The sequence below is a fragment of the Papaver somniferum genome, chromosome 11 (genome assembly GCF_003573695.1).
Source record: "Papaver somniferum cultivar HN1 chromosome 11, ASM357369v1, whole genome shotgun sequence".
Taxonomy (NCBI): Eukaryota; Viridiplantae; Streptophyta; class Magnoliopsida; order Ranunculales; family Papaveraceae; genus Papaver; species Papaver somniferum.
The window spans coordinates 14,922,019-14,933,837 of NC_039368.1; positions in this window are offsets into that span (position 1 = coordinate 14,922,019).

The following is an 11,819-nucleotide window of genomic DNA, read 5'->3' on the forward strand; positions in this document are numbered from 1 at the left end:
TTTTGGTGTGGTCGATCTCTCTCAATCCTTATCTCACTCTGTCTGAAAATATCCAGCGTCAAACTCCTTTACTCAGTTTGTCGTGAGTCGGTTTATTTGTTTTCTGTTTGATTTGAACTAAATAATATGAAATTTATCTATTGATTAAATGGAATATTCTCTATTTTGATTCCGATTTGTTGGATTTTTCTTTCATTTTCTTATAGAAAGGGGGAAGTGAATGTTAAAGTTCTCAAAGCTCCTGAAATTCAACAGAAAGTTAGAAATTAATTCCCCATTGTCCATTGAGATTTTTTATTTTTCCTATTAGTTTTCTGAGATTTGTTTGGTAAATTTGTTTCGTACATATGAACTTATGAACATTTTTCCCTAGATTCTTCTTGTTTCTGTAAATGGTTAGATTCCTTTAAAACCGTAAGTTATCTTTACTTCTTAAGTTCTAATTATGGTTGGATTCAAGTTATTCATCCTTTTATAATGTTTATTTTCAGTACTTCGAAATTGATTTGGAAGAAATATCAATTTAATGTTTTCTTAGAAATTTCTCAACATTGTCTCTAGATATTTGGAGATAGGTGTAGATGTTAGTCGGCAAATATAGCGCTTCTGGTTGAACGTGGTTCACTCAAGGTCCTTTTGAACCCAAAAAATATGTACTAAAGAGAGCACATGTCTCATCGATACTTGATATATCTTTTTCAGAAAAGATAATTGATTAATTTCATTCTCCTTAATATATTGTGTTCCAGAAGCTTTCTTTTATTCAACAAGCAATATTGAGGCTGCTGTGCTTTAAGATTTATAATCTATCAACTCTTGATATCTCATACAAGTAAATTCAACTACTTTATGTACTTAGAGTGCTGAGTGGAGCCATGTATGTGTTCCATTTTTTTCTTGGTTGTTATAACCTTGTTGTTGTTCAAGATGTGATTTATATTTATTTCATTAAGGTCTTTAAGTAGATATATTGTGTTGTTCCTAAAATACAATGATTCTAGTAATTCATATACAGTCTAACCTCGATAAATGAATGCCCTTGGGACCAGAAAAAAAATAAATTTTTTTACGGAATCGAATCCGTGAACCTAACTACAAAGAGAGTTCTTAGACGATACCAAAGACCAATGTCCAAGGATCAATCAAGTCTTATCCAACTAACAAGTTACTGTGATTGATCAACAAACAATCTGTGATATTTCAATTATAACGATAAACAATATAATGATGAAAAATAAATTACACATACACCAGAAATTTTGTTAACGAGAAAACTGCAAATGCAGAAAAACCCCGGGACCTAGTCCAGATTGAACACCAAATTGTATGTATTAAGCCACTACAGTAGCCTATTACAAATTAACTTTGGTCTGGAATGTAGTTGATCCCGAACTTAGTCTCCCACTGACTCAGGTACAGTCGCGCTCCTTACGCCTCTTGAATCCCAGCAGGACTCCACGCAACTGATTCCCTTAGACGGTCTCACACCAACTAAGAGTTGCTTCAACTCAATTGAAGACTTTAAGTCAAATCTGCCTCCCACAAATTAAGCTTATAATTGATTTCCTGATTTACTATCTAAACGGATGATCAGATCAAAAGATAGATCCAGGTGATGGAAATCAATATCAACTTAGACAAAAGTATGGTTATCCTCAAAATCCGGACTTATGCAACCCGAAGTGCATCCTAGGTTATTATTTACCTCACAAGAATAAAACTTGTGGAATCAACAAAGTATGAGACGAAAAGACTTTGTTGATTATTATCTATCTTTATTGATGGAGCAAGACTCTACAAACAATCAAGATCAAGATACTCAAGTTATCAAGATAAAATATAACTGGACCAGGCTTCACGAATCCCATTGAAGTCTTTGTAGTCGCTAAACCCTGAAAGAGTTTCTGGACAGGACGAATCTAGATACAACTAAGACATACCAAAAAGTAGTGGCAGGATTCAAAGATCCCAGTTGCGAAGAGTTCCCTTTATATAAATTTCAAAGCCTAGGTTGCTTTAGGTTTAAGGTAAGATAGCTTTGGAACCAAGCAATCAATATCCACCGTTAGATGAAAGATTGAATCTTATTTACATATACAAGATATACACTATATATGGTTAGGTAAACCATAATCGAACCGTGTATAAAGAATGTGTTCAACATGGTTAGCCGAAACTAGCCTATTTGACTTAAAAACTTAACACTCATTTTCATGTTCACAAAGACATTAATATTGAGTCAAAATAATGTGATCAAATGATTCTTATGTTAATTAGAGAATTGATCAAATGCAAATCACTTCATAGAAATAATTTGATTACACTTGAGTCAAAATCGACATTGTTTGTAAATTTATAAAGTACAATTACATGGATCGTTTGTGAATCAGCTGAGTCACAGTACGTGGACCAGTTTGCAAACTTATATGCAATTATTGAGTTACGGAGTCAATGGAACTTCTCAGTTCATAAACCGGTTTGCAAACTTATGCAATTACCGAGTTCGGGACTCTTACAAAACTTTTTAGTTCACGTACCGGTTTGCAAACTTTGAACCAACTCAAAGTTATGGAGTCTACATAACTTTTTAGTTCACGTACCGGTTTGAAAACTTAAGACCGTTGCCGGTTCCGGAGTTCACAGAACATTCAGTTTGCTTACCGGTTTGGGTACTAAACTGGTTCTAGAACATAAAACTCTATTGGCTTGCATACCGGTTTGATTACTTAATCCGGTTCCCTTACCACAGTTCCAAAATGGTTTGTATACGAATATACATTCTATCCAGATCATGAAAAAAACACTACAAGAAACTAAGGATTTAGTGACATCAATTGTTTAAATTTGCCACCAAAAGTCATTATTTGCAACAGAAAAAAAGTTTGCCACTATAAAAATCTATTTGCGTTGAACTCTTATAATTATCGCTAAACTTGTCACTGAAAGTAAAATCAGGGACTAAATAATTTTTTCTCACTGATAATGCTTTTTAGTGAATATTTATGTTCGCCAAGAAAAACAAAATTAGCGATGACCATAAATATTCATCGTAGAACCTTATTTTGATGAAAAACTAAATTGTTTGTCGTTATTCTTTTAATGACATCAATTATTTCTCGCAAATTCAATTTTGGGTGACGAAGTCAAGTTTTGTAGTTGGTCTTTTTTCGCTATACAAAATAAGTTGTCTCTGGAAACATATTTTGGGACTAAAATATTTTCTGTCACCAATAACGTTTTTTAGTGATTATTTTTGTTTGACACCAAAAAGTGCGATTAGTGATGACAACAAATGTCCGTCATAAAAACTGTTGATGTGAGAAACTAGATCATTTATCGCTAAATAACCTTTTAATGACATCACTTACTTGTCGCAGATTTGATTTTGAGTGACGAAATAAATTTTTGTTCACGATTAAAAAATATAGATAAATTTTGAAATACCTCTAGAATATTGGTAAATAAATTACGAAATATCTATAGAATGGGACCTTGCCATCCTTCTTGCACTGCTTGGATAAATCAGTCAGATCGTATAGGTACGTGTTTTATAAGAAAGAAGATTTTTAGGAGTTGCCTGTTGTTACCTATCTAGCTAACACTTCCACACTTTTCTCAATTGAATTGCTAGGGGAGTGTCGATCCTTTTTTGATTGGTAGCTCAACTGCACCTACCAAAATCTAGTCTAATACTTATAAAGGTGCTAAGAGATACAAAAGACAACGTGTTTCTTCGGCTTCATCTTCTGATGGAGTTGTTAATGAGTTCGTGATTTAATTGAAACATTGAATGAAAAGATCAAAAGCCAAGAGGACTAGATTTTTAAATATCAAGATGAAATCAAGGAAATGAAAGATGAAAATCAGAAAATGAAGGATGACAATGCTGCTTTTAAGGAAGATATGCTTAGTCGACTAGGGTTTTGCTCCCACTATGTTTAATAACCTTTACATTCGACCATAGGAGCTCAATTAATGTAAGGTCCATATGAAGTTTGTTTTAGGTTGAAAGTTTATCTATGTAAGTAATGCAGAACGGAAGCGTGAATAAAGAATTTTGGTAGTAAAGTAGAAGAATAGTTGAGAAATCTCAATATTGATTGATAATAATAATGTATGTTAATAAAAAGGACTTGTCCCCTATTTATATAACTCTAAGCCTCAAACTTGGAAAATAAGAAATACCTAAAATAAGTAACGTTCTAGAATTAAATAACTTCTAAAAATAACTAATTCTTAAAATATGAAATACTACTCTAAATTATTAAACTCTAGAAATAATAAGAAAAATCATAATCCTAAATCTAACGGATGTCCTACATCAGTAAGGTAGTTTGTTTATGTAAGGCAGGGTTTGTTCGAATTTTATTACTCCTCTGTTTCAAAAAGATTGTCCTCTATTCCATTTTGGTTTGTTTCAAAATTATGTCCAACTTTTGTTTATAGTCATATTTTTCAAGTGAACTCTCTAGTATAACCTTAAGTTTTTATATTTATAAAATCTTTTTTAATGGGACCCAATCTAAAATATTAAAGAAATAAGTGTAATTAAGGAAACAAAATTATATCCTTCATTCCTTTTTGTATTTCCTATTTACAATCCCATAATAATTTTTGATAGTTTTTATTACTAACAGTTTTATTGAAATTAATTAGGCAAGTAATTAAGGGTAGGCATGTAAACTACTATGGTCTCCGTAATATCTTGACAAAGTCAAAGCGTATGGTCTTTTTGAAATGGAGGGAGTACGTTATTTTAGGTTTGCAAGTCTATTTTATGTAAGTTTGTCTTATGGAGTTTGTCTTATGGTCAAGTTGTCTATGTATGTCTATCGTGTTAAGTTTGTGTATATACGTGTTAAGTTTGTTTGTCTGCTGTGTAACTTTTAATTTATAATATAATTATAAGTTTTTATTATTTACTTGTCTTATTATTTTTATTTATTTTCTGAAGCATGTTTTATCACATGTTCTTAGATATATTGTATTTATTTTTATGAATTATTGCCAATAACCGGATTTTTTAAAAATAATTATTATGGTTTTTTAATTATCTTTGGTGAGAAATTTTCACCACTTAATATTATTTTTAAAAAGAAAGTATCCATCATTAAAATTTTTTTAGGTAATAAAATATTTTCTCATTAAAGATAGTTTAGGTAAGAAAATATTTTCCTTATTAAAAATAGAATTTGTGATAATATACTTGGTCACTATATTTCTCAATAAATGATTATTTAGGTAACAAAATATTTTTCTTATTAAAATTAGATTCTGTGATTTATTTTTTTTCTCATTAAAGATTGTTTAGGTAGCAAAATATTTTTTCTTACTAAAGGTAGATTCTGTGATTATTTTTTTGGTCACAATATTTTCTCATTAAAGATAGTTTAGGTAATAAAATATTTTTCTTATTAAAAGTAGATTATGTGATAATTTTCTTGGTCACTGTAAATTTCTTTTCCAGACAAATATATTTGTTGTTGAAACGATATTCTGCGATAACCCTTATACTCGTTAAAAACTGTTTTTATGATAAATTAGTTTGTTGGTAAACTAATTTTTAACGAGAATTTAATTCAGTCACTATAGTATATTTTCGGTGATAAAAGAATATTTATCGTTAAAATTGCTTACTGTGATGGGATGACTTTTTCATCGGCGAATGCTTTTCCTGATGGGGATTTACCGACCACAAGGGGACAAATTTTTTTCCATCACAAAAGTTTTTTAAGGACAAAAAAAAAGCTTTCGTAACAATATAATTTCTCACTAAACATGTTTTTTTTTGTAGTGAAACAGATTTTCCCATGATGTACATATGAATATGTATATCACACAAATCCGAAAGTCGATATATAGCTACTCCCCTACGTGTACGAATACAAGTAATACGGCTTCAGACATATAATAATTTTCTCAGTTTGTAAGACTGATAACACTGTCTTGTATTCCAAATATAGTAGTTCTATATTTCTCTAAATCAATTCGAAACATTCCTGAATAACATCAATGATACATATTGTTCCAGACTATTTTTGAATGATAAACTTTAATCATGATTTGGTTCCGAACAATGAATTTTTCTCCACCGAATTTGATCAAGTATGAACAAATGTTCATTAAGCTTAGTCATTATATTTTGATAAATTCGTAAACTAAATAAATAGTTCTCGACTCGAAATTCTTGTCTATGCAAGCTAGTCTAATTAGTTATACGACAATCGTCTCAAAGATAGAAAGGTGAATATAACTTGAGAAATAGGTGGTTCAGTCTTCACTTACCTTTTGTTGATGAAGTTCTCCAAAAGCTTCGGTTGATCTTTGCCTTCAAACAGTAGAACGCAAATGATGACTGGTTCATTTCTCAACTTCACTATCCTAGAACGAGACTTAACTAATTGTAGACTAAAAATAAAGATATAGTTTTGACAACTAAATTTGACAACAAGCTTGATATAACAACACTTGTGAGTTTGACTGAGCAATGCTCTAACACAGATGATAGTAGCGATATACAAAATGTGTCATCAAAAGAGATATTTCAAGTAGTAATCACCATAAAAAATGACTGGGTACAATACGAGCAAAATATTCCAGAAGTTTTTCATGCATTACAGAAAATTAAGAACGATGTATATTTTGGTTAAGGTGGAAGAAGGAAACAAAAAAATTTAGATGCATATTTTGAGAAGAAATGAATTTTTATATGAATATTGTTGATTGGATAAAGTATTTTGGTTTATTTTTAGTGTATTTTTTGTATGAAATTTAGTGACTATTCGTTTATATTTTCGTTGGGCATTTAAGGATTCAGTTTATTTTATTCATTAATGCATTTAGCGAGGTTATTCATTTATCCATTTTGTGTTAGATAATTGTCGGTGTTTTGGAAGGTTCCGGAAAGTTCTGTAATATACTAGAAATCCTTTGTGTAGAGAAACACAGGGTTTCCTAGTTTAGGTTGATTTCCATATTTAGATTAGGTTACCTAAATAACATTAGGTTTCCTAGTTGGTTACGGTTTCCTTTTCCAAGGAGACTAATACTTGGGAATCAAGGTTGTGACTCCTACATAAGGAGGTCTAGGCTATGTGTTTAGAAATGGAATTCAGTGGTTTTCTAGAGAGTTAGAGAATACACAATGTAGTTCTCTAAAGTCTTTAGGGATTCCATCCTACCTCTTGGGGTAGAATTTTAGTGAAGAGAAGATTGTCTTGTTCGTTGACGGTGAAAGATCATCGTTGGTGTTGGAAGATACATTGTTTAGAAGGAGATAATCTCGGCTATGTGAGATAAGTATTATCTTGTTTGGTTAGACATTATTCGGCGATATTGGAGCGTTTTGTTCATGAGAATTATTTTAGGGTTTATGATCAACACAATGTTGGATCATAGTTATTGATTGATTCATCGATCGTTAAATGTGTAATTCTCTATTTAGTGGTTCCATAATAATGAAGAAGTCGTAACTGTTTTGGTGGATGTAGGCATATTTCCGAACCACATTAAGTCTTGTGTGATTTACTTATTGCTTCTAGTATGTGTTTGCATGGTTTATCTTTTATTATACGTCGATCCAAAGATTTAGTGTCTTGTGGGTTAATTCTATTTGAGTCTCCCACAACAAGTGGTGCGGTGAGCATGGAGAGGATCGAAGTTAGAAGTGGAGATGTCGTTTTCTGCGGGTAGCAAAATTTGTGATTTCGAAGGATTTGATGTTTTCAAGTATTCAAGTACGAAGGATTTGAAGTTTTCAAATATTTGAAGATGCATAGGTTGATGTTATCAAGCATTCGGATTTGAAGGGTTTGATGTTATCAATTTTGGGTATGAAGCAAGTTAAAATGTTTCAAAAGAATGTGATACTTTGATATTCCACATTCGTTTTTTGCTAGTGCTCTACATCGAAGGATTTGATGTTATACTTATTGAAGCATATAACCCTATGCATTCCGCATAGCTCCAAGTAAGTATTTTTGTAACCATAATTTGGATAGTTGATTGTATTCTTTTATTTCGTTTCGTATGAGGCTCTTGTGGACTATTTTGGAATACCAAGTTTTATTCGTTTGGGTGTGTTTGCTTCGCAAATCACATTTTGAGAAAGAAAGAGAATTGTGATTGAGATACAAGTTTTGGACTATATGTTTGTTGAAGTAAAGGCGACAATTTTTAATGTGTCAAATTCTTATCATTATTTCGGAACGAAGGGTGCAAGTTTGATATCGATTGTCATCAGTTTGATCCTGTTACTAATTTTTTGACCTAAGAAGTCGAAGGATGTTAAGAGGAAGTTAGACTCGAAGATGTTATGGATTCAATTAAATAAGGAAGTGAAGTTTTGGTGAGATCTTTTTGAAGATTTCGTTTTGGGAATTGTTGACCGTTATCAAGGATCAACATGTTTCATTTTCGAAGAGTTTAATTTCGTTTGGAGTACTTGTTGCGCGTTGGTTACAAGTAAGTTGAAGTGTGATGATCATTTGATGAGACTTGGTATGTTTTGGACTTCGCATACGAGGATTTCAGTTGTGGTGGAGCTATAGTTTCTTGATATTTAATGAGAAACAATTTTGTTAACACACGTTATGGAATATGCATCTTAGGCATATGATTGAATAAAGGGTTATTTAGTTGTGTTTCTGTGAACGTTGTAGCTTCGAAGGGCGTGTACCTTTGGAGAGTGACGTGGCTACAGGTTTGGGTATCATTATGCTTCGTATACGTGATACGTTTGGTGACATCCATTTAGGTGTTTAGGGCATCTTTCTTATTGTTTCTGAGAGAGATGCTAAGTAGATTGTGACCTTTGCTTCGATGATGTTTTGGTGGAGGATTTTTGTAGCGCCCCCAAATCTAGTAGCTGACTAATCCAAGAGATTAACTAAATAAAGAGGCACTAAGAATTTAAATCCTTTACTTAAGCAATCAATTAAGAAAACTGGTGCAAAACTTAACCCAAATACTAGCCCCACTCTGGAAAATATATACAAGAACTTCTCTCAAATGATACATATTCAATAGTGAGTTGATTTTCAAATGGAATACAAACAAACATAGCGGAAGCTAACTAACAAACTAACATAAATAATTCTTCGAAGCTTTCATCGTCACATGTACATCTTGTTCTGTCTCTGAAACTGAAAGTGGGAATGGGTGAGCATATCATCCCTAAAAGGAGTGCCCCGTAGGAATAACAACTAGCTTTCAAGTAATCATTAACATGGTTTGAAGACAATGCAGGTTTAATTGAAAGACAATAAAACAAGGAAAGAAAATAAAACATAATGTAGAAACTTCTTCAAAGGCATCCATAAATAACAGTAAACATCCATGTATGAGATGTATGTTGCCGCACATAAGGAAAGAGTAATATAGATGCCAATTCCATACCGAATAGGTAATATTGCAGTGTATCCCCCTAGACATAGAATACTGATATATATAAAGGAAGAATAATATTGCGTTGTATCGCCCTAGCCGTGTAATATTGCGGTGTATCGCCATATCCATAGAATACTGATATTGTGTCGGCACACATCTCATACCACACAAAGCATACAAATATATGCATGAATTTCACAACACCAAGATTGATTTTTAAAAACATAATGAATACAAGAGAGGTCGTTATCGATTCCCACCTATTTTGATGACAAGCCTCGCATACCTTGAGATCCATAATCCACTGATTCGTCATTTGATTCGATCGTTGTTAATAAAGACTAACTGTTAATCATACAACCACTCTAAATATTAGCCAAAAGGCTCATACAAGGTTCATAATATAATATCATACAAATCCCTATTTATAGGCTAAGGCAAATATTTAATGGTTCTAAGCCCATCATTAGTTCTATAATCTTGTATTAAGTAATTTTGGGATAAAATAATATCTACTTATCCAAATAGGATCAAATTGGGATCATCGAAAAGCCCTCGAAAAACCCTACAACTTTACAGAAGGAACCGAAAGCTAATTCGGATCAGAAATGGTCCAAAACTCAAAATAAGATATTTGGCCCTAAACTCACGCCCATTTTCCTAAACCGGCACGGTTCACTGAACTGGGCCGCTAGCCATTTACTGATCCATCAGGTCAACTCACGACCCGACCCGTTTACCCGGTCCACAACCATATTAGGTCTGACTCACTACGAGTCATACGAGTCAACTGAGTCAGAATCTGATAGAACTCTGAAAATAATTCGTGTTAGAACACTAAAGTCAGTGCTTGGGGTCACCTTCCAAGGTACACACAGAATTCACTACCACTTCAAAAGGATAAATTTTTGGTTTTTTAGAATGACATGGTAATTCTCTACAAGTTTGGCGTAGTGATTATTTTCCAGTTTTATATCTAACCCATCTTAAAAGTCTCCAACTTATTGGTACTCGCGACTGATTATCCTGTTTTCAGCTGCGACGACTCAATTTCAAACGATGATAACTAATTCTCTGATTAACCGATTTGGACAGTATTTATATGTACATAAACTACATATGGTTCATTACAAATCACGTTTATAAAGCTAAGTCTAATTATGACTCCAAGGTAGCGAGAAAAATGTCTACATATAAGCCAGCGACATAAAAACCATACATAAACTCATAGTTTTTCATAAAACAAGAACATGATTGATCTCTAACAATTTCCATATCTTAGAGTTACCCAATTAAATTAAACATACTAGAAATCAATTAAAGGGTTTACCTTGGATGGTTTAGCTAGTTTGCAACATCAACACAAAACCATCAATCATCAACATGATTAACTATTATTATCATCTTTTCAACATGAACATATGGTTCCAAGTTTCCTCTTCCACACACCATGGCCTAGTATTAACATCTCCTCTACTGATTACTATATGAACTTTATATCTCACCTCTGAAGTTCACCATACAATTTATCTCAAGATCATCTAAATTACTAACTCATATATATCCTCTCTAAATATTATCTTTCTCACTTTTTCTTCAAATCATATATCCAACGACCATTCTCTCTTACTCAGTAGCTCCTTGTCGAACACTCATCTCTTCTTATCCAAGACTAAACCAGCAGCAACTTATATCAAACAAAAAGAAGAAAAGATAACTTCTAGTACTACGAATCTTAATTAATTACCTAATACTAATTAGTTCCTATAGTTTAACCTAATTAATTTAGAATAAGTTTTACTACTTGAATCCAACTAGATATGCTAAGGGATAACCACACAACATACCAGACTCAAAGTCAAAGTCGCGGTCAACGGTTAAGGCCCGGTCAACGATATAGTCAACGTCGGTTAACTTTAGTCAACTTCAACATCCGAATTTCGGATTGCGGTATCTTTCTAATCCAATGTTCGTATGACGCTTTTTTATACTCCATTTCGCATGATTTTTCGAGATCTATCCAATGGTACTAGTTTCATATATAGATCGTTGTTAGATTACTTTATATTAATTAACGTTCATGTTAAATTAATCGAGTTATTATCGGCTAATTCGTCACTGGACTGGTATAATAGCGTTGACGAGCTTGAGGGTCCTTATATTCTCCCCACCTTATTCAATTTCGTCCTCGAAAATCAAACCATCCTTGTGGTCTTCAAAAACACCCCACCTTATAGAATAATTATATCTCTTGTTTAAGAACAAACCATATTAAATCAAACACAAACCTAAATTGCTTTCTATAATTAAAATTTGTGGCTATAGGTTCAAAATAATAATATCCATTTCAATAAGTTATTGGTTCTAATTACGAGAGAAGATACTTTATAATAAGGTTTCTAAGTAAAAATTTGGGATCTATCAGTCCACTA